Source organism: Accipiter gentilis, chromosome 24 (assembly GCF_929443795.1).
Source record: "Accipiter gentilis chromosome 24, bAccGen1.1, whole genome shotgun sequence".
Classification (NCBI taxonomy): Eukaryota; Metazoa; Chordata; class Aves; order Accipitriformes; family Accipitridae; genus Astur; species Astur gentilis.
In genome coordinates this window covers 22,515,387-22,537,595 of record NC_064903.1, presented here as the reverse complement: position 1 = coordinate 22,537,595, position 22,209 = coordinate 22,515,387, and the positions used below count along the sequence as shown (strand labels likewise).

The following is a 22,209-nucleotide window of genomic DNA, read 5'->3' as shown; positions in this document are numbered from 1 at the left end:
GCAGGACTTTTATCCTGGCTGAAGATCTGCCCCACAACGTTCGCATCCCATTGCCAGGAAAGCATCTCCCACCCTCCAGATAGCATTGGTCAAAGCCGTTTGTGAATAACCACTTTATAATGCGAGACACTTACTATGCAGTGGGTCACTGGTAGCAGAGTTGAAAAAGGGACATTCAGATCTAAAATCACAAGCCTCTATAGTCAACGCTGAAAAAATTAGCTCTGTCTCAAAGGCTCTTACAGACCTAGGAGGATCAACACGTTCAAAGAACAGATTGCTGCAGTATGTTAGCAAAGGTTAGGGAAAGCTGAAAACCTTAAGGCCTTGCAAATCAATCTGTGTATTGCACAAAAGTTTCTCCTCTTCCAAACCTGGGACAAATGCAGATTGTATTCGTCATACTTTTAGAAAAACCTTTAATCAAAATCTCTCGCTCTCGTTTGAACAAGACTACAACACTCCAGAGATACAAAGACAACTGGAAGGCAGAAGTTTTGCAGAAGGGGCATTTTATTTCTAAAACTCCTCTTCATGCCCCTTGTGATTACACAGATTTCTAGTACCCTGTCAACTTGGTATATTTACACCCATCTTTTTCTTCAGCTGCCACATTTAGCCACAAATGCTGTGTCTGTAAATTAGAACACTTTTTTAAAAAAAAGCCTCAACTACATCTGCAATTGCATTAACATAAAACTCACTGGATGCAACTGGCACTACATGGTAGGATTTTTCTTTCCCATTCATAGGAAGGAGTTGAGTCGAGCTGAGCTGAGCTGTAGCCCATCGTCCTACCTGCCACTCAGGCACCCCTCTCACCAGCTCTTCCTCAAGGAAGATGTCCATTACTGCAGAAGAAAAACACCTGTGTAGTATCAGGCACTGCTGAGTTTCTTGAGGTAAGAGGATATTTACAATCTCTGTAGTACAACTGTAGGAATCAACCTTTTCTTTTCTTTTTTTTTTTTTTTTTTTAATCTCTGGATGGGTCTTTAAGTCAAAAGATCAAAGAACTGAGAATAGGTATACAAAAAAATGATAATCCCAACACAGAGAGCTTCCAATCATAAATACTTGTCATTCTTAGCGTAATATGCAACCTTCAATATACTGTTCTGTTTCAGGCACATTTAAGTACCCTATAGAAATTACTTTATGCTGCTATTATTCCTAAAGTACTCCAGATGAGTTTGGATCCATCATCATTCATCATGTCAGCCACTCTACGGATAGTTACACACACTTTGTCTGCTCAGTTTTATCAAATAGCTAGCCCTAGGTTTTATTAATTTTCACTGGGTTGCAGAAATTACAGAGCTCTTATGCTTATTTATAAATTATATCCTAACTTATATCCATTTTCAGTGAAAAGCAAGCAGTGCTTTAGAGATACATTAGGTCTCTGGTGCTGGTACTTCCATAAGAAGGGCATCCCAAATCTTGCCTTGTTGCTTGTAGCTTACCTTTCTCTGTTGTTTCTGTTTGCTGGGATTTAAACTTAAGGAGAAGCATTTCTTGTTGTTGCTGATAACTGCATTCCCGAGGACAACAACTGATTTGTATGGTGGGTCTTTCTCTTTTTGGATGTTGAGCAGGCTGAGTTGACTTCAAACCTTTTACTCTTCAAACAATTTTACATCTGTGGGATTAGTAAGCGTCCCTATGTAATCAAAGATAGAGAAAATCTGAACTTCCCTTTTCATGATAAAGGAGGAGAGAAAACCGGTGGCCAGCATATTGCTGTCACCATCCAGTGTGGGTTTTTGCTCCCTTTTCCATAAATCACAAGATTTTTGGAAGACCCGACAGAATTGGTCATTACAGAAAGCAGCACACTCCAACAAATCCACTCAGCAGCAGACTCTCCAAACCTCAGCTGTAAGGCTGTCGGTGAACAGAAAACATGACGTTCACAGGAATTTCATTCCAAAACTTCTCCTGAAGTGAGGTAGAGACAACTACACTATTTTAATAGGGTAATGTGGCAGCTCAACAAAGCTTTAACTGTCACCACGGACTAGATAGCTTTGTGTAGACAAACTGGTATTTGGTGGGAAGAGCAGCAAAGGTCTCAGCAGACATATTAGAGCTTACGTACATGAGGCTTCTGAGAGGAACAGGCTAAAATTTTAGAGGGAGGATGGAGCCATGGGATGTTTGATGTCAGCAAGAGACTTCTTGACAGCAGCCAGCAAGCACGTCCCAGCGTGCGTGCATGCACGTGGTGTAGCTACAAAACTGAGCAAGCCTCCCCAAAATGCCTGCAGCCATCCTCCTCTTCTCAACCAGGGAGAAGTGTCCTTCTCAGGGATATAATGGGGCTCTCCTGAGGGTACATAACTACCTCCTAGCATTGTCAAGATGATAGGCAGCGTGAATTAACCGCAATCCACAACAGTTTTCCAAAATGCTCTCCCCTCCCATAAATTATGTTGTGTACTGTTTATATACTTACGTATGTGAAGGTGTACAAAATATCCACTTATCTAGCATGCATAAATCACATTTTAAATATACATGTGTAAGCACACGCATGTGTTAAATCAACATGATGTTAGTTTTTGTATTTTCAGTGGAAATCACCTCCCCATTATTGTCAAAGCCACAATTGTTAATTTAACAGTTCTACTGCTAATAAAGAAAAGGAAAAGCAGAACAAATATTTAGCATATATATATTCAAAATATTGTATATGTTTCCTCTAGAACGTTACTTCATCAGATTTTATACGGCACTTCTCTCCTCCGCGATGACTTCTTGCTCTGTAAAAGCTGTGTAAGAGGCACAGTGTAAATCAGAGCAAGCCCTGGTGGAGCGAAGAAAGGCATCGCATCCAGAGCCCCGGCCGTGCAGCACAGCCACCGCGAGGCCACGCAAGCCCCGTGTGGCATCCACAGCATCAGTCCCACGAGCCCATGTTTCAAAGAAACAGCAAAATGGGGAAGGACCTACTCAGGTTGTGGACCCCGCTGGGGTGGCTTGGGGTCTGCAGCTCCCGCAAGCCTTCCCTGCCACATGGGCACCTCTTGGCCACCTTGGGCATCCCTGGAGATGGAGCTTCCCTCTGCCCTGGCAGCTTCATGGGTATGGAGAGTCCCAGAGGTGGTTCCCATCTTCAAACACTTCCCTTTGGAGCACTTCAGCCACCTGTTCAGCGTAGTAAAATATCCAATCCATTTAATGAGGCATCCGGTAAAATAATTCCTTTGAAGTCCCTCAGACCATGACAGCAATTAACTCAAGACCCATCTTCACTTTTGTTGTTTTACCTACTCTCGTTCAAGATCAACAACATCACTGGTGGTGCAAATTATTTCCCTGCATAAGCAGTAAGGGAACGTGTCTCACATCCAGCAGTTACAGTCAGCTGGTAAAAAGTGACCTGATTGCAATTACAGCCACAACGTGTGGTTTCTTCAGTGTCCCTGGGCTCATCCGCATTTTTTTAATAACCTCCATTTTGCAGACATAAGACTGTAAGGCAATTCATCGCGTTTACTACGGCAGCATTTAGATGTGTAGCCTACTGTACGCGTAGATGAGGCGGGTAAGGATGGCATCACAGGAGATCGATACATGCAAATGAGATTGTGAACTGTGGCTCCTCTCGGTAAAACTGTTCCCGAGCACATCGCGCTTCAGTATTACATATACACGCATCTATTCAAAAACTTTTACCCAAATGTACGCAATGGATATTATTTGCATTGCAAATTGTTTATAACAACGCATACTAGAAAGCAAATGTGACATCAAGTGGAGTATAAATAAATGTAATTTTTAAAAAGCAAAAAAAATCTAACCGAAATACGAGTTTCTCCACAACAGAAAATTAGAGAAACGAGGAAGATAGCAAGCAACAGATACACAAGCAGAGATCGTTAGTCTAAAAATGCCCTTGGAACAAACTTTTTCAAGGTTTTCTGCTTGTTTTATTTCTGTTTCTGTTTTTCTATTTGTTTTGGGTTTTGTTTTTAAAGTGAGCAAGAATAAGGATAAAAGGAAACTAATTCCCCACTAAAGGGCCTCCTACGGCCCGAGCGGGACAGCCTGCTGACTCCAGCCACAACGCCGTAACCTCTGCAAGAGGGAAGGCATCTGAGCGCACACATCCCCTCAAACGAGGTTCGAGACAACGATTCTCACCGGTGGCAATACAGATGTCACAGGGAAAAGAAAAGAGGACCCCAACCCTTCTCCTTCTCTGTACGTCCGACGACGCCACCTGCACCCTATACATTAGTCTGTTGGCCAAGATTGCATCTCCAGACCCCCGAGGGCAGAACGACACACCACTCCGAAGTATAAAAGACAGGGCAAATGGTCACAGCCTGGAATTTCTATTCTGTGACAAAATCCAATATTTTCACGGGTGCGGAAGGGAAATGAAATCTTAAAAGATTCCTGCAAAACTGAAGTTATGAAAGATGGAAATGATGGAAATTTTACATTTTAATAATATGCAGTGGTAGTCTGAAAATGTTAAAATTATCCAAATGTAACAAAATGTAAGATAAAGCATATAGTAAACACGAGAACTACAGTATAAATAAAAAACCCCAAACAACCAGAAACCTGAACAAATTAAAACACTTCAGCATCATCAAAATGAAACACTTCAACATTATACCAAGAGATGAAAGTCAAAGGATGCATTGGAACATGTTTTCTCTCAAAACTGATTATAATCAACAAAATTCCTATAGACAATTTCATTTTTATTCAAACTCAATTCCGGATTCAGAGCTGTTTGAACATGTTTTGACTATCTATACCCAAGAAAATTGCTGCCATCCCGACCTCCTCTGCAAAGGTGATGCAGGCAAATGGAAGAGTGTTACTCATTCTTACCGAAGGAAAGCCTAAGACCTATGTTTTCTATAAAATTGGTGGTCTCGGTTTATTTCTCAGCAAAAATGCTTTAAGGAGAGGTAAAGGAAAGCTATTGTTACTAAGACTTTCCTACTGTAAGAAACCATACTACAGTGCATTTACTGGTATGCTATAAAATACCATAAATCATTCTGACAACATGATACTTGTCAAAATAAAGGCATAAAATACATCTTGGAATAAAATATCCTCAATCTTATTTATTTGTTTGCTCACTCATGCCATTTGGCTTTTCTCAGTGGGTTTCCCAATCATTAGGGTGTATTAGTGAGATTCTGCTGTAAAAACATAACCATGTGTATATTCACAGGCTTATACACACTGAATATCTGCATATAGCACTGTACAGTCATTCAAGAGAACTAAAAATAAAGCTTTCAATGGACACTTCAGTTTTCCTGCAATATTTTTTCCCTTTTCCAGCATTTTTCCCCCTTCCCCCCCCTGCCAAATATTTCACTAATGCTCAACGGTGGCATGGTTTAAGGGAGTCCTGCATGGAAAGCTCCTTCAGCTGCTTAGCCCAACAGCATAAATTTGATCTCGTAATTAGTATTCAGCTCAGCATCTTGGATAGAAACCAATGTTACAGCCAAGAGGTGGTTTAAATCACATAAATCATAGATCAATGACAGAACTCTAAGCACTGGATAGATTACAAAAGTAAGCTTTAGTTAAAAATAGATTAACCATTTCCCTGCAGGAATTCCTTCAAAAAAGCCCTGAATATAAAACAAATAAAATTAAATCTGATAATTTTTTTTATAATGTATGCATATACTAGATGAATTGTTCTTTCCCTTGACAGTTACGCACTGATTAAAGAAATGTGTTAACATGCTATTTCAATGGAAAATATTGTAAATTGTGGAGACTTTAATTTTTTTAATGAGCCTTTAATAGCCAGAAAGAACGTACCAGCAATGTTGTGTACAGCTAGGTTTATAGCAAATGTCACAGCAACTAACAGATACTTCTTTAGTTGCTGTTTTTATAAAAAGGGTAAAAATCCTTCTCAAGCCAAGAAAAATGTTTTTGAGAAGTGTTTTTAAAGTATTTTATGTTTTAAATTTTAGCTAATGAAGCACCCAGTCCTAAGAAGTATCATGAGCCATCTGCTATCCCGATTTAAGCGCCCATGGAGGTACTCAGCATCTTAGAGGATTGTGCGCAAGACCACCAAATCGTTAAAAGTTCAGTGGAAGAGGAAATATGGGGCTGAATCTCTTCCCCTTGACTAAGGAAGGAAGGATGGTTTGGCTCCTGCAATCAAATTCTCCACCAGTGTAAACCAGCATTACACCAAATGGGGGGCGTGCCAACGGATGCAGATCGTGTCAACCAGCAATCCACCCTGCAAACTGAGAACTGCAGAATACAAATTATATATATGTGCTTGCTCCTGCATATTTTAGTATGTTTTCCTCCTGTGAGGTCAGACATTATTCAGAAGAAAAGAAAAAAAAAGGGGGAAAAACACCTTTTCAGCATCTGAAGGAAAATTTTGCATGTCTATTTTCTTAGTTGCAGACTTGAAAGTGAGAAATGCCGTAGCAGCACCTCAGCCATTCCTCAGGCCAGAGAATTGCAGAGTTCCAAGCCATCGCGGCTGGAATAATGCACTTGAATTCCTCCCGTTGACTGGCAGGCACACAGGAGGAAGAGAGCCTTTAAACACACACAGTCCGAGGCAGTTCAAGCGACATCAAACAGAAGAAAAGCCGCCTGAGCATCAGGCACCCAGTTCTGCCACCTCGTACGCCCTTTTAGACTCTTTAAATGCGGCTTAAATTTAGTTAGTAAATAATCAAACAAACTGAGAGAAACCCAAAACTTCCTATCTCTGGACTAACAAATTTTGATCAAGTGGAGAACTGAAAATACAGGAATTCACCCCAATAAAAAGCTGCACAATTCTTGAACCGGTAAATAATTGTTATAGCCATGACAGAGTGAAACCAGACTTCGTAAACCCCAATACCTGGCTGTATATTTAACTTTCCACAGATCCCAAAAACGTGAATACAGTTGTTGTTGCCAAATCTAGAATTTTAAAAATAAATAATATTGCTTTTATAGGCATTTACATTTGTTTTCAAATACTCTAGCTCCATCAAAAAGAACATTTTTAAACTTTTAGCACTTTATGGAAATTACTGGTTTTGATTTCCGAGGACTTGTTTCACCATAAGAAGAAATAAAAAAGCAAGCTGCTCAATGGCTATTTGAGGAACAACATTCAGATTTCAAAACTAGCACCCTGTGTGACAGAAGACTGCAATATATGCAATCAAGAGATAGATTCAAACAATAATAACTAGCACAGGCTCCAGGGCATAGCAGAGTGTGTCATTTACTTCAGACCCGATCCTTTAAACATCAGTCCTACGAGTAGTTCAGTGGAAAATAGATGCGACTGCTCATGTAAGTATAGACTACTCATACAAGGAAGTTTTCAAAGGCTCTGTATTTTCTAAGGTGCTGAAAAATGCATATCAAGTTTAGTAAAACCAAAAAAAAAAAAAAAAAAAAAAAAAAGAGGGAAAAAAAGAATCTCTTGTAATAAGCCAAATTGTCAGAGAGATGTCAGGGTTAATTTTTAAAGGCACATTTCCCTCCAGCAACAATTCCCTTTAATTATTTCAATGTGAAACACATTATCAGGCATGTTCGTTCCCTGTTCCCAGCTCGCAGTGGCTGACACAAGATAGGTACAAGATGTTCAATCTCCTCCGCGGATGCTCGCACACATAGGTTCTGGGTAGCCTGGTCCTTGCTGGCTCCACTGGGAGAAGAGGGTGGGCAGCACCTACACCCCCCAGCTCCTCGTCCTCAACTTCTGGGGCTGCCACCTTGGAGTCACAACACCAAAACGCGGGAGGATGCGGTTGGGAAAAAGCGGTTGGATTTCAGACTATGGCCCTTGACACGTGAACAGGCACCGAGCCCGTTGTCAGGTAACCATAACACATGGGACAGCCTGCCAGTGTATTTGCATGGGAATTTCTCCAGATTTTTTTTTTTTTTCCCCCACTTTGAGGTTTAATAGTCGGGTGGAACAGAGAGCACAAAATCAGGCAAAGTCCAGTGAGGAGGCTTCTGGGCTGCTGCAGGATAGGGTTGCATAGCACACTTTTTCAGGAGTTTATGAGAAACACTTTATGTTCTGTCCAAGTAGTAAGGGACACTGTTCAGGGACCCAAAATAAAATATCGGCTCAAAAATACGAGTGACCATGGGTTCAAATTTAGATGCGTAGAAGAAACCTTGATCTAATGAATCGGTTCGGTGTCGCAAATCAGCAGTTTTGATCAAGTATTTCAGATGGTGAAGGTGGGTTTTCTATTTTCTAACATAACTTCAACCTTGAAAGACACATTTAAAGGTCTTAAATACGCCAGCAGTCACGCTGATCTATTCAACCCTCATTTCGGTGAGAGGAAAGTCTGATTCTTTTCTTGAGAAGGAAGGCTGGAAGGGAAGAGGCTTTGGACCAACTCTACCAGATCGGCTGTAATCTAATGGTCTTTTTTATACCACCTACAGTAAAACTCACTATATAGCTAGTCATAAGATTAAAAGCTTTTCAAGTTGCTATCTTGGGAAATTTCTTTCAAGGAAATTACTACAAAGCCTTGTTTTAGTGTGTTCCCCTACTGTGCGTCCTACTGTGTTTTTTTAATAAGGAAAGCTATCCATCCATAGAGGTGTATCCTGTTCTCCATGCTTGAGTGTCTAACAGCAGGCACATACAGTAGACACTCTGATGTTTTGCCTCTTTAATTTTCACTCCATAATGTTGGTGCCTGGTTTTCCTGACTGCACCTTCAGAGCAGTTTAATTATGGGCGTGCACAGAATTTTGAGAGGGGATTTTCAGCAACAAAATTCAGATGTTAGGAACAAGTTTAATACATAAAGATATTCAGAATTTTTTACCATAAAATAAAATCCTGCTACACAGTTATCACAGGACGGAAGGCGTGATAAAATTACCAAGAGAAAAAATACAAATACTTCATGACTAAAACTGAAAAGGGTATAGAGATGCTTCATTTAGTCTTTAAGAGATGCTTCGTATAGATATAGAGAAGCTTCATATAGATGTAGAGATGCTCCATACAGATATAGACATCTATATGATGTTTTAGTCTTTAAACAGACAACCATATGCTAAATGTGAAAGTATGGCAGATACATCACCATGCTTTCAGGCAAATAGGACACAGTCATAGGTTTCTACACTCAAACTCCCAACCAAATGAAAACAGCTCATGACACTGAATTTATTAGCCCAAGGGTTTTACCAATGATTTTGATGAATTTTTTTAAATCAAGTTAAGCAGCTCCTCAATAAAAGGTTACTGTACCACTCAAATATCAGACTTGAAACGGTTTTTTTTATAATAACGGGCCAGGTACCTGGTTATAAATGAGCACTGCTCCATTGACTTCAGACAGGGTATGAAAATTGATTCAATGGAGCACCATCAGTTCTCACCAGCTGAGTATCTGTCCCTCTAATCACAACTAAAAAGATTTTCTTAGTCAATTAAAGGCTTGAAGCCTTTACTCACTCACACAAAATCCCTGTTGAAGTCGGTGCTAACAATGCATTCATTTAAATCTTAACAAACTGCAGTACACGCACTGCCTGGTGGCACAGCCAGTGCTATATATTGAAATACGCGCTCCCGCCATCCTAAGGCATTGATGGAGCAATACGTACCATTCCATACTGTCTCACGTGGCCCAGAATAATACCTGACTACCCTCCAATTCTGACACGTTTCTTTAGTAACTGACAAAAAAATTAGCACATTCATTATTTTTGCTAACAGGAGTATGAGCTATATGAAGAAAACATGTACCTATGCTGACAGAATGGGAGTACTTTAATTTCCAAATTACATACATAAATAAATCAAGCCATATAACCTGATAAATGAAAGATTATGAAAATAGTAATATCCTGCAAAATCTTGAAAGGCATCATAATTCCTCAAACAATTATCTTCTGTCATATTTGTGAGTAGCCCATGTAGTTCAAGAACAGAAAATACAAATGTGCTCCTTTAAAATTCATGAAACCACTCATTCTGTCATAAAAGCAGGCATCTTTCATGGCTACTTATTTCACACAGTCTCATAACTAATACTGACAGATACTTGGAATGCAAAAAAAAAAATGAGCACTGGACAAAGAACACGAGCAGCTCAATTCTTACATTTTAATGCTTAAAACAGAAAATAAAATCATATATTATATACCACTACAGAATTCCTGGTATAATTAAATTAAAATTTGTAGATAAAAATGAGATTGTACAAAGACTGGTGGTATACTGCTACCAGGATTGGGCTGTGCTGCATCCATGACAACAGGATGGAAGGTTGCTTTTAATACTATTATCTTACATACCCACAGCTGAATGCTAATGCAGCTATACTGAGGAAATCAAGTTTCAGATCTGTATCCACTGAACTTACATCCACTAGGCAGGGAGTTTAAAAGCCAGGCTAGCATACAAAGACTAATATTATAGCTCTGTCAACTCCCCAAAGGTCAGATATTTCAAAAGGTATACACAAATATTAATTGTCAGGTAGTTCTGTACTGAAGACCAGAACTGAGGCAAAAATCAGGTTTTGTGACCATAATTTTCTCCCAATTTTATTTTATAAAATGGAGGTGCAGAAGAAAACAAAGATTAACTCAGATCAGGTTATGTTCTCAGCACTGACACATGATGATGCTGCTTCTTATGAGCATTGCCTCAAAAAGGATTCTACCTGTTTTCCTCAATGAAGGAGATAGATAGAAAATGTGTGGGAAAGCAGCCAGGCAGCCTTATTTTCCAGCAGATACCAACAGTTCAATCTACTCGTCCTTATCCCAGCTGGAGGACACAGCCCCCAATCCCAGCCTGCCCAAGGAACCTCGGCTCTAGCCAGAGGAACAGCAAGCGCTCCCACGGGCACCTCCGTATCTGCCCAGTCCCTTCTACAGACATTGTCTCCAACTTCACAATTCATCGTGTTCTGGTTTTAAAAATACAGTTTGCTATAAAATCATTTTTAAAAAAAAAAAAAAAAAAAAAAAAGTTACTATTCTGGGGGGGGACAACTAGCTTAGTATTTCCAAAATAAAAGAAATCTGAGCTGTTCTGTAAAATCAACTTATCTCTTCCTCGTTGGGGCCAGCGAAATCAAAACAGTCCAGTAAGTCCCCAGGCAAAGAAGCCCTCTAAAGCCTTGTTCTACCAGAAGCGATATCGTGTGACTGGCAACACTGATCCACCTACCAGAAGGCGAAGACAGTCTCACAAGCACTATAGACTCTCCTTAGTGCACAGGTAATTTTCAGACATCTTACACTATCTATTTTTCCTTCTCCAACCCACCACACATCTGGGTGGAGAACTGCAGATTATTTGAGCTACTGCAAATTATTTGAGCTACTGACCACTTTCCTACAATAGGCTGTAAGCCATTGTTACCCAAATCCAGATCCAACTTACTTATAAAACATTGGCTCATATGCTATCATACCCCGTACAATTCATTTTTATGTGCAGTACAAGGTTGTTGCAGCAAACTCTTGCTCTGTCGTGCTCTTGGTCTATCTCCTGTCATAGTCAAGTGTGTGGACATTCTGGCAGGTTAAAATGCCCCATTTTTTTGTGAATGCATTCTTAGAGTTACTATACATGAAATAACATGATAAAGTAAATAATATATGAATAAATAAAATAAAATCAATATAATAAATAATCTGAACCAATTGAACTAAAATACTAAGAAGCGGTACTTCTGGTGAAGGCTTCTCAAGTCTATAAGGTGTACTTGCGGGAGACCAAGACAGCTATCATGGAAATGAGGGTTCACTTACAAAGCACTGCAGAAGTGCAGCTCCCAAGAGTTGTTTTTTTTCCCTGCGCAGAGAACCCTTTCTCTTCAAAAGCGTGGCTTCAGCGGGGCAGCAAAATGATGCTTCATGTAGGGAAAAGTAAAAGTTGGCAAGAACGATCACAATGATGAAAGCATTGGCCTCTAAGTGGCAGAATGACAAAAAGTTGTAGCGTTTTATGATATTGTAATTGAAAAAAGTATTAAGTTGTTAGTGGAAGTGTATTTAAGAAAAGCCCCACACATGGATGTAATAGAAAATTAATCCTCTGAGCCCAGAAAGTCCCTGAGGATGCAGAACCCATCATGAAGTTACCTCCTGTCCCAGATTTTCTTGTTGCTTGCCTCTGCTGACAACAGTTGTCTTTTCATTAGAGTATTTGATATCAATTTACTCAGACACCAGGGGCAAAAAAGGATTTCACTTTCTTCATCTGAAAGACACTGATCCACAGAATTAGTACTTTGAACAGATGCCAGAGTAAAATAGTGACACATTTTCTAAACTAATAACCACAGGTGGCCACAGCAAATTGTCCAAAGCCTTTCAGGGCTGCCCAGGCAACTACGACTCTCCCGAATTTCTGATGATTCTGGTACAGACAACAGCCCTGATTGCAAAGGTGTCTCCTTCCAGCTAGCTCTTGCTGTGGTTCATGTTTCTAAACTAACCCTACAAAGAAACGTCCCCAATTTTAATGCCCTCTTTCAGATAACGCCCATGCTCCTGCAGCGGAGAATGCAAGGGAGTAACTGCTCTAAGTGCATTTTCAGATTAAAAGCCCTCAAAAGAGGTTAGTCTCCATTTGGGCATGTATTAAACTTTAAATTAACTTCACATGATGCAACAAATAACCTCAGGAAGGGTGTCTACCTCACCTAATTTGACAAAAGATTTGGCTACCTTCCGCTTCTAATGGTTTCCAGCGTTGCAAGAACCAACGGTGCAAAACGCCTGGAGAAGCCACTTGGCAGAAGGTTGTCACACAGCTTATTCCCAGCTGGCCTGGCAGCCGATGAAACCTCTGGGTCACCTCACGGACAGCGTGAAACTTTGCCCACTTAGAAATGTTCTCACGGACTTTGGCTCATTTCTTTTTCAAACCTTGATTATATCGAGGCTTTATCACGAAAGCCCTTACAAAAAGTGAACTGCCCCGAAATGACTGGTTCTGCACTCACAAGGGATCTGATTTAGGGGCTCAGGTTAGAGCCCGGTCACCCGGTAGGAGCCCTGGCAGGGGAAGAGCCTCGGCTCATCCATCGCGGATCAGCGCTCCTCACCGTGCCTTCTGCGCGCTCCGAGTTCGGCTTAAGCAAGAAGCTGACTCTGCAACTGAAGAAACGCTTCTGGACCTGCGGCGAGCAGAGCTTGTGCTTTGCTACAGCCAGAAGCAACCTAGATTGGATATCTAAAATTAGACAGCATGAATTTTTCTCCTAAGCATCACTGCATCTTGGTGGAAGAGTGGAAAATGAAGGTGAAAACCCGAGAGCACCAGAAACAAACCCCTCTGTTGATCAGCAGGACACCTACACCACGGGCACGGGAGCCTCTGTACTCGGCACATCACTGACCTACGATGATCCCTCACACGCAGCAAAGATCTGTCAGGGTTTGGACTCGATGAGGCTTCTAATAAGGTACAAAAAAAAAAAAGATATTTTTATCAGAAGACTTGGGGATCAAGCGGAGATAACGGAATTATTCCAACAGAAACCAACGCATCACCTGAGAATACTTGCATAGAAGGTTTCTCTCCAAAAACAGAGAGCACAAGGAAAAGCAAAAGCACCGGTTATTGCTCTTCCCCCATCAGTTTTTTATCATATTATTACTTTGATGCTCAAATGAGCTTCCCCACTCTGAACCCCCCCTCTCAGGGCAGGTGCGTTCTTAACCCGGCCCGAGATGCGAAAACCAGGCTGCAAACCTGCGAGACGCCGAACAGAGCTTCCCCTCTCATCTTCGCCTACTTCATTCCCTTCACGGCAGCTTCAGCAAAGACTGAACCCAAACCCCTGCTTTCTGCCCACGGGGGAAACCGTAAACACTCGTATTTTATCCTGCAGTCCTTTTGTGACATGGACAACACCCAAAAAAACATTAATCCGGCTTCATTCAGATGAAAAGCTTTTGTCTTCCTGAGCAGCCCTGATCTGGGATGGGATCCAAGGGCAGGAGAGGGAGCGATGATCCCAGGAGTCGTCCCCACCCCACGGGCACGGGATGCTCCCTGGGATGCTCAGACCAGAGGGACGGGGCTGAATCCATTCCCAGCCCCCAGTGTTTTGACTGCCAGAAAAATGCGCAGCAATTAAACGTGTTCGGGCACCGCATTTGGGAGATTTCATTTCAGCCTCAGTTTCTTCCGCTGAACATTAGACTTGGTACTTTTTCCAGTCAGCTCTGTTTTTTAGGAAAAAAAAAATGAAAGACTAAAGAAATTCAGCCACTTTTAAGATGGAAATTTTGGAGAAAGTTACTAATTATGTTTTGGAAGCCGGTCCAAGTGGTTAGAATAAAAATGCTCAAATCAACTTAATACTTCCTGCATTTGAATAATTTGGGTAAGCAGGCATATAATATTCTGAATATTTTTATTGGATGCTTTAAAAATAGATATATGGTTTGCCTATGATCTTTAGTATTTACTTCAGAAAAATTCTGAGGTCATATTGTTTTTTATGAAAAAAAAAATCATAATCTCTCAGTCCAATAGTTTTCCAGTTGTCAGCAGTTAATGCTGCCTTCAACTCAGGTAGACAGTTTTCATTTAAAATGATCACTCTCACATTTCACTCTTCTTTTCCTTAAACAGATATTCCTGTTTTGCCAAAGACACACCAAAAAAAATATGTTTGCAATTCTATTACTAATACAGAAGTTTTACAAGACAGGGAAGTTATGGGTGAGGTAGTCAGCCGCCCGGGCTGATGCTGAGTACCTTTGAAAAATGCCCACCATAAACATAACACTGATGTGGTTACAGCGTCATAAAATCACAGAGTCAAATCCTGTAAACGTGAAAACGCTAAAGTTAGTCATCTATCTGTGTCGGCAAAGTCAGTCACTTGTTGCTGTGCGGTGCTACACTCCAATTACCGGCGCTCAGCCCTCCCGGCCGGGCTTCTCCCCCCTTCCCTGCAGAGCTGAGGAGCCCTGGGGTTCGAGAGAGAAACTCAGCCTCCACCCAATGACTTCAGATACACATTTCCCTTTTTTGACCAGGTCTCTCTTTTCCCAATAATCGCCTGGCAGGCTTTATCTCGACAGCGTTTGCAGGGTGGAGCAGGGCTTTCCCTCCTCCTCCTCCTCCTCCGGCTCCCTGGCAAACAGCCCATCTGGCATCCATGTGACAGCGTTTGCTGTGTGGGATCTGGCAGAAAAGTGCCACATTACCAGTAGCAATCACGGCCGTAAACAGCACAACGACACAAAAGAAATGACTTCCAGATTTTTTTTAATTTTTTTTTTCCGCCCCCTGAGATGTGGAGAAAGCGTATGTATAAAACATCGCTTTTTTTTTTTTTTTTTTTTTTTACTGCAACTCGCAGTGGTGATAATATAGCATGGGTCTGCAGTAATATGTTTTCTTTAAGCCACCCGTTCCTCTCCGAAGGCTTAACACTGCAAGGTCTCGCCTAAGCTCGGCTCCCAGCTGCATCGCTGAAGGTACTCGATGCATAATGCTTCGTAGCGTATGAGCTAAAGAGCAGGGAGAATACATTTGCTATAGCCAAGTTACCCCGGCTGAGAGCTGTTTGGGTTTAATATATACCCTTTAGGATTCTCTGCATTATGGGGGGGAAGGGAGCCATATAAACAGACTTGGGGAAAAAAAAAATGCATTGCTCACATTTTTTAAAAGTTGCCTCAGGCAGTTATAAGTTACATAAAGTTGCTCCTGTTCCTCTTGTAGTTATGGCAAAGTTATCTAAGGTGACTAGCATAAAGTGACAACTCCTAACTTGGAAAATAAAGGTTCCTAAATGGGGCCTTTTCACGTACACAAAATCAGAATATAACCGACAGCCCACAAACTAAGACATGACTTTGAAAGTTCATTGTAATCATGAAGGTTATTCTAAGATATTTTTTTTTAAATATACAAAACATCTCTACTTAAAACCAGAGTAATTACTGGTAGATTAGCAGAGTCTGAAAGAAACTATTCTTGTTTCCAGTAGTTGTATTCACGGACTTCATTTAGCCTGACACTTGTGTAATAATGTGAATATTTAGCTTTTCTGAGTATTTATTCCCTGCACTCATGACTTCTAGAAATCCTTCAAAATCTATCACATTAGAAAGTGAAGATAAAATGAGAGATATTCTGGGGAAAATTACTCCCTTTTCTTAACATTCTTCTTCCCCCCACACACGCATTCTTGATTTCCCACACACATTTTTAAGGCACTTCAATGCAAGTTTTCAGGAGCTAAATCTACAAGAGAAATCTAAAAGAAAAGGTATTTTAAAACAATCAAGACAAAAATAAAAATCATCCCTAACTAAATAAAACGGTAAAGAGTTGTACATCTTTTGTGTCTTTTATGAGAGGGAGAGAGGAATGATTAAAAATGTACCAAGAGCCATGAATGCCATTTTACTGTCATTTCCTTTGATTAACCTTCACCTGACCTCAATCCCTAAGGCAATTTCAGTTTCTTTTTGTTCTTCCATTTAAATTCTTCAGTGGAGCAGGTGAGTACATCTCCGCTACTACAGAACGTATACAGAGACCAGATTGGGTTTGGAGAGTATTTCATAGAAAATGTTTGCTCTGGAGAATCACTCGCAAAAAAACTTAACAAGGACAATAACGGGTCACGTTTACTCCAAAACTGGGATTTTTACAATCCCTGTGGAATTATATAATGACTTTTTCTAGGTATGAGCTAAAACATAGTTGAACAAACCACACCAGTTTACACCAGCGCCGGACCTCGGTGCTGCTGGCCGGTGCAGACTTACCAACCCCGGCACGTTGGCAGTTCTCACCAACATCTCCGCTCTGCATCGGTAACGATGTCTGCTTCCACGTGAGTTACAAAATGTAACTTGCCCGCTGGAATGGGAGAAAAGCCAGCATGAATAAAAGCTTAAAAAATAAATTCTAAACTCTTTGCGGAAGGAACGGATCCAGCATTCAACATTTGCACAGAAATCTTATAGTACAATTCTTTCTTATTCTAAAACTCACTGTTTTTCAATGAGTCTCACGATCTTGAGGGTTGAGTGAGTAGAAATCATGAAATGTTGCATACTTAGACTCTGTTCTTCAAACTTGAAACTGTGTAACAAAAAAGGACAAACTGGGAAAGGGCAAAAAATATCTACAAAAATCGTGTAAGATCTGTAAAGGATGCCTGATGATGAAATGTTAAGGACGTCTGACATATTTAGTTCATCAGAGACTGACTTAAGGCATGAGTCAATCCTCATCCATAAGAATTGAAGTGATGCTGAGGCTTCTGATAGCACATTTTTAATCTATCAGGAAAAGATATGAGTTTCCACAGTCAAATTAAGCCTAGAATCCAGGTGCGTACTTTTAGCTCTTAAGAACCACTACAAGCCACTGTACCAGCTTACTTTGGGAAGAAAAGATACTTCATCGCACATGGCCTTTATTATCATTCCAAAAAATATTCTATTACATAAGCAGAAGCTATGGATTCAATGTAGGCTTTGCTCTTCATTGCTGTCAGCCAAATGTGTGATCTGACTGGATTCATAATATCTCAGTTCCATATTATTCACTGCAGACAAATTCTCAGGATTTAAAAAAAAATTTAAAAATAAAAAAATTGTCCCAAGCTGTGACACAGGGCACCAACATTTCTTGCAAACTACCATCCAAAAAAGTTCAGTTTGGATCAACTGAAGTTTACAGGCGTGAATTATTTTGAAATGCTTTATTTCTTCTGGCCTTTTTAATTTTCATTTTCTTGCTAGCCGTAGATAAAAAAATTGAGACGAAACACAAACCTGTTGATTTGTAAAATGCTAAAATCAACTACCATGGCAATTTCCAAACTTTACCGTTGTAAAGGAGGTGATTCTTTTACTCTGATCCTCTCCTATTAGTTTTATTCTCCACAAACTGGCACTGCCTGACGACATGAAGGAGTTGCAACGGAAGAGTCCTGTTAATCTCAGTCGTGATCCTTTTCTGATTTTAAATATTTAATAACATTCATAAAACAATTAATATACCCTATTAAAATTCAGCTAGCTTCAACTGCGTTTATGCAAGCTCTGCCTCCTTTTCGTTTCTAGGTACACCCGGCGAGTGATACGAGCTCTGCACGTCAGACTGGGTTCTCTAATCTGCGACAGATCCTGCAGTTTTTCCGCTCCAACATCTCCACTGAGTTCTCTAGTAAAATGGCCAGCTCTTCAACGAGAGATGTACTCACCTGATAGAGCGCAATACTTAAATGGAGGAACAAAAGGATCTGAAAACTGCCTTAGGGAGGGAGGTCAGGTGAAGGTTAATCAAAGGAAATGACAGTTCGATGGTATGCACGGCCCTTGAGATTACATATGTGTATTTTGTTGGGAAATGTTTAACCGTTTTGCCTCTATTTAGGAAGAAACCAAAATAAAGTGCATATAGGAAGAAAAATGCAGAAGAACCCATAGGTGCCTCTTAGCCCAGTAGAGCTCACATTGGTGGGATGCAAACCGGCCAGCTGAGAGGTGGAGAAAGTCAAAAGATGACAACTCGTCATGTGGTCTCACTACTGCAAAACGCTTCACTACCGTAAAATACAGCACAGCAGCTGGGGAGCTAGGGGAAATTCAATTAAGATGTCATTTACCTTGCTCCCATATTTATCCCCAATATTTAGTAGTCTTCTCCCAAAATGGGTGCTGGAGCTAAGGAGGGAAAACTACAGCTGGAAAACACTGTAGGAGCCTACAGAAACTCATTTGTGTCTTGTAATGAACATGGTTTGGCCATGTTCCTGCCTCATTTGCATTTCCTTTCCATCAATTTTCATGCACTTGGATTTTTACTTTCAACAGTACTTTCAAAAACTGATTTTAAGCTTGCATGCATGTAGAAAGGGATTTTTAAATACACTCGCCTCGAATCATGGAATTTATTCTAGTATTTGTCCTCAATTAGTTGGGGAGTTAAACCAATACCACATGACTCATCAATCGCAAATAAGTAACACACCCTGAATTCTGATTTCTAGTTTTGATTAAAAAAAAACAACTAGTCAATAGAAGTCATGAAAAATTTTGACAACTATTTTTTTTATTCTTCCCACAGAATAAAAGGCAAAATTCACTGAATGAATTATTAATTATGAGTTATTCATCCAGCTCTACTAAAAACTAATCTGTTTCTTTTTTTAAGCATCAAAAAGTTCTTTCAAATAGAAGTTGCAATAATGAAATATGGCAGCAGATCTTGAAATGTGCCCTTACCCAGTCTGCAGATACATAAAAGGTTATGGTACCAGAGTTATTAATCCCCCATCACTCTGGCAATTGATTTTGAACACAGTCTGTTGCAGTCTTTATAATACAAGATCATAAATGTTCAAAACTAATGTATTGCTCTTTGTTCCACCTGGCAAAAATATACTGTCAAATTGAGTTGTGTTGACACAAAGATGCAGATGAGTATTTAAGCCTTATTCTTTTGCACATTTGTAAATTTGTTTGCAATACCTGTTTGTGGTTAGAAACATTCAGAAAGGAGCAAAGAAAGAGGAAGAGATTATGCCGTCTTTAATCAGTGGGAAATATTTGCGCAAATAGCAATAGGTATTTATTTTAAAATTATTGGGGAAGAGTCATTATTTAAATTTGTCACTACTGGTATTTTCAGTTTGCGCTCTGTTCCCTGGTGTCTGTCAGATTTTCAAAAGTACGCATGTAAAAGCACTTGCTCTATATGCATATTAACATACATGCCAGGCAAGGATTCCCCACAAACCAATGAGGGATATGCAAAACCTTTCATCCTACACGTTTTTAGGTTGGTTGGGTTTTTTTTTAATTACTAATTTCTAAGCCTGAACCAATTCCATTCATACTGAAAATTCCTGAACTTGCCTTTTCTGTATGCGGCAGTTGCCACCACTCCTGCCCGTGCCAGAGAGTACAAACCTCCACAGAGGGACAAACCAGAAAAGAGGGGAGGAGGGCAAAAAGGGAGAAAAGGATCCACTTTACACTGACGTCGCACATTCATTTGTAAAGATGAACGGTTGTTTTTAAGGATCAAAAAGAATATATTACAAGGAAGTTTATTTTAAGAATAAAATCCTGTCCCGTAGACCGAGCATTCCATAATGAATGAATTACAAGTTTTCTAAAGCCTACCACTGAAGCCAGGAACCGAAACACACACAAAAAAAATCGAGACAGGGAAGAAAAATAGAAGAGCGTTTCAACATCAGAAACTGCCTATCCAGAAGTCTCCGTTTCTCATCGTCTCCAAAGTATTTTTTTCTCTGTAGAAAGACGAACTCGCAAAATTGCCATTCTTTTCAAAATAACCACGTAATACTTCTTTAATAACACTTTTCATTCTTACATATTTTACAGTCCAAGAATATAAACTTCATCTTTCCATTATCTAGCGGCAGAATCATTTAATTGTCCTGGCAAGTTTACTCCTTTTGAATTATTATTTTTTACCACGATTATGAAGGAGAGCTATCTGACTGCATACTAGAACTGCTGCATTCATGACTTGTAGACATCTGTATGATATTGAAATTAATTTCCAGCATAAAACAGTTAACAGAATAACCCTAGATAAAGGCAAGTATAATATTAATTTCATTCTTTTTGTTGTCAATGTTGTAAAGTCCATTGCTCAAGTAAAGAGCACTATTCCGAGCCAGATACAAATTAATTTTACCATTCTTCAAGTACGAATTTTAAAAGTCAACTAAAGGCTACAACAGCTTTGAAACATTTCAGTGATTGTTTTAATTACCTATCACACAGCTGTGAGACACTGCAAAAGGGAGGGGTGGAGAGAGAAGGGAGAACAACACCTGGTGTATTAGCAATTGTTTTTCTGACATAAAGAAATAAAAATAGTTTCCGAGCTCTCAGACCAACGAAAAGCTCAGCAAAGTCAACAGCGATTTTTTTGGTCAGGACATTAACGTGGTATTTTTATTCTGAGCTACGTGTTTCTATTCTGTCAATAACTACTTTCACTGTTAAATAAAACCACCAAATCTCCAAACATTAAATATATGAATTCTGACAGCTTCTAAACCTTGCTTTTCAACCCAAAGTTCACGAACATGCTACGGTAAGTTGCTAAAGGCACACACGGGGCTTCTTTCTAGGGTCTCGTTCTCTAGCAAAAAAGCTCGCTGCGCTTTTACCGCAACTACACAAAAGAGGCATATTTTTTTGTCATTCCCACCCTTAATAGAATTGGGATCTAGAGGCTATTAGGACTTCTGATGGCCTTTGACACGCTGGCTTCCAGCACCTCAGCAATCAGTCAGTGTGGGGGTAACAAAAGGCCACTCCAATGTACAGTTGTCATCCTCACGCTACATCTGTTGGCCATGCTGTTAGGAAGTGTTGACCCCATCATTTCCCCGTAAACACTGCCGAAATCAACAACAACAAAAACAGAAATGAAAAAGGAAACTGGATGTCAGAAGTCAGGTCAGCACATTTTATTTGCACATGTGTCAGTAAAGATAGAAGGAATCGCTGAATTGAATTAAATCAAAGCAAACCTGCTAATTAAAACAGCTAAAATTATGTTTGTGAAGATGTGTGACTGGTTTCCTGCTTATCTGCAAATAAGCCTCCCCATAACATAAACATGTTTCTAGCTCCACTTCATTTATAATAAGTCTTTAGGCAGATTGTAATTAGTATTTTGAGTTTCTGATGGAAGATCTATTGTGCTACTGGAGAAATATTTTTCCTGACCATCAAAATACTTATTATTTCAGCTTCACTCTCAAGGGTTCTCACCTGTTCTTCTCATGCTGGTCAAAGTCTTGTATCCAATTTATCTGAATCAAATTGTTTGGGTATGTGTCTGAATACCATCATCTTCATAATGTATTGCTTGTAGTTAACCACAAATGCGGGCATTGTATTCAACTCCACCTACAAGCCAAACCAGAAATTATTACCAGTTTTGCTTGGATTTATTCTGTAGCTTGTTTTTCACTCAACGTTGAACGAATGATCAAAACGATCACATTAGGGAGTAGAAGAATGGGGTCAAAACAGAAGTTTTGCACAAGAATGATACTATTTACAAAAATCAACTTTTTCTTTCTGTTTTACTTATTCCCAAGTTCACAATGCATAATTTTATACAAACCCAATTACATAGTTCAGTGATTTACTGGCAAAGCTGGCCAGGAGAAATTATCTGGCTTT

The 22,209-nt window shown here is 39.9% G+C and overlaps 1 long non-coding RNA gene across 1 annotated transcript in view; it reads right to left on the bottom strand.

Moving 5' to 3' along the window:
• LOC126050332 (uncharacterized) overlaps positions 1 to 21,926 on the bottom strand; it is a 62,498-nt gene extending 40,572 nt beyond the window's left edge. The window contains exon 1 of the long non-coding RNA XR_007509510.1: positions 21,793 to 21,926. This is a non-coding gene — a long non-coding RNA (uncharacterized LOC126050332). The remainder of the gene's footprint in view (positions 1 to 21,792) is intronic.
• Between the last annotated feature and the right edge of the window lie 283 nt (positions 21,927 to 22,209).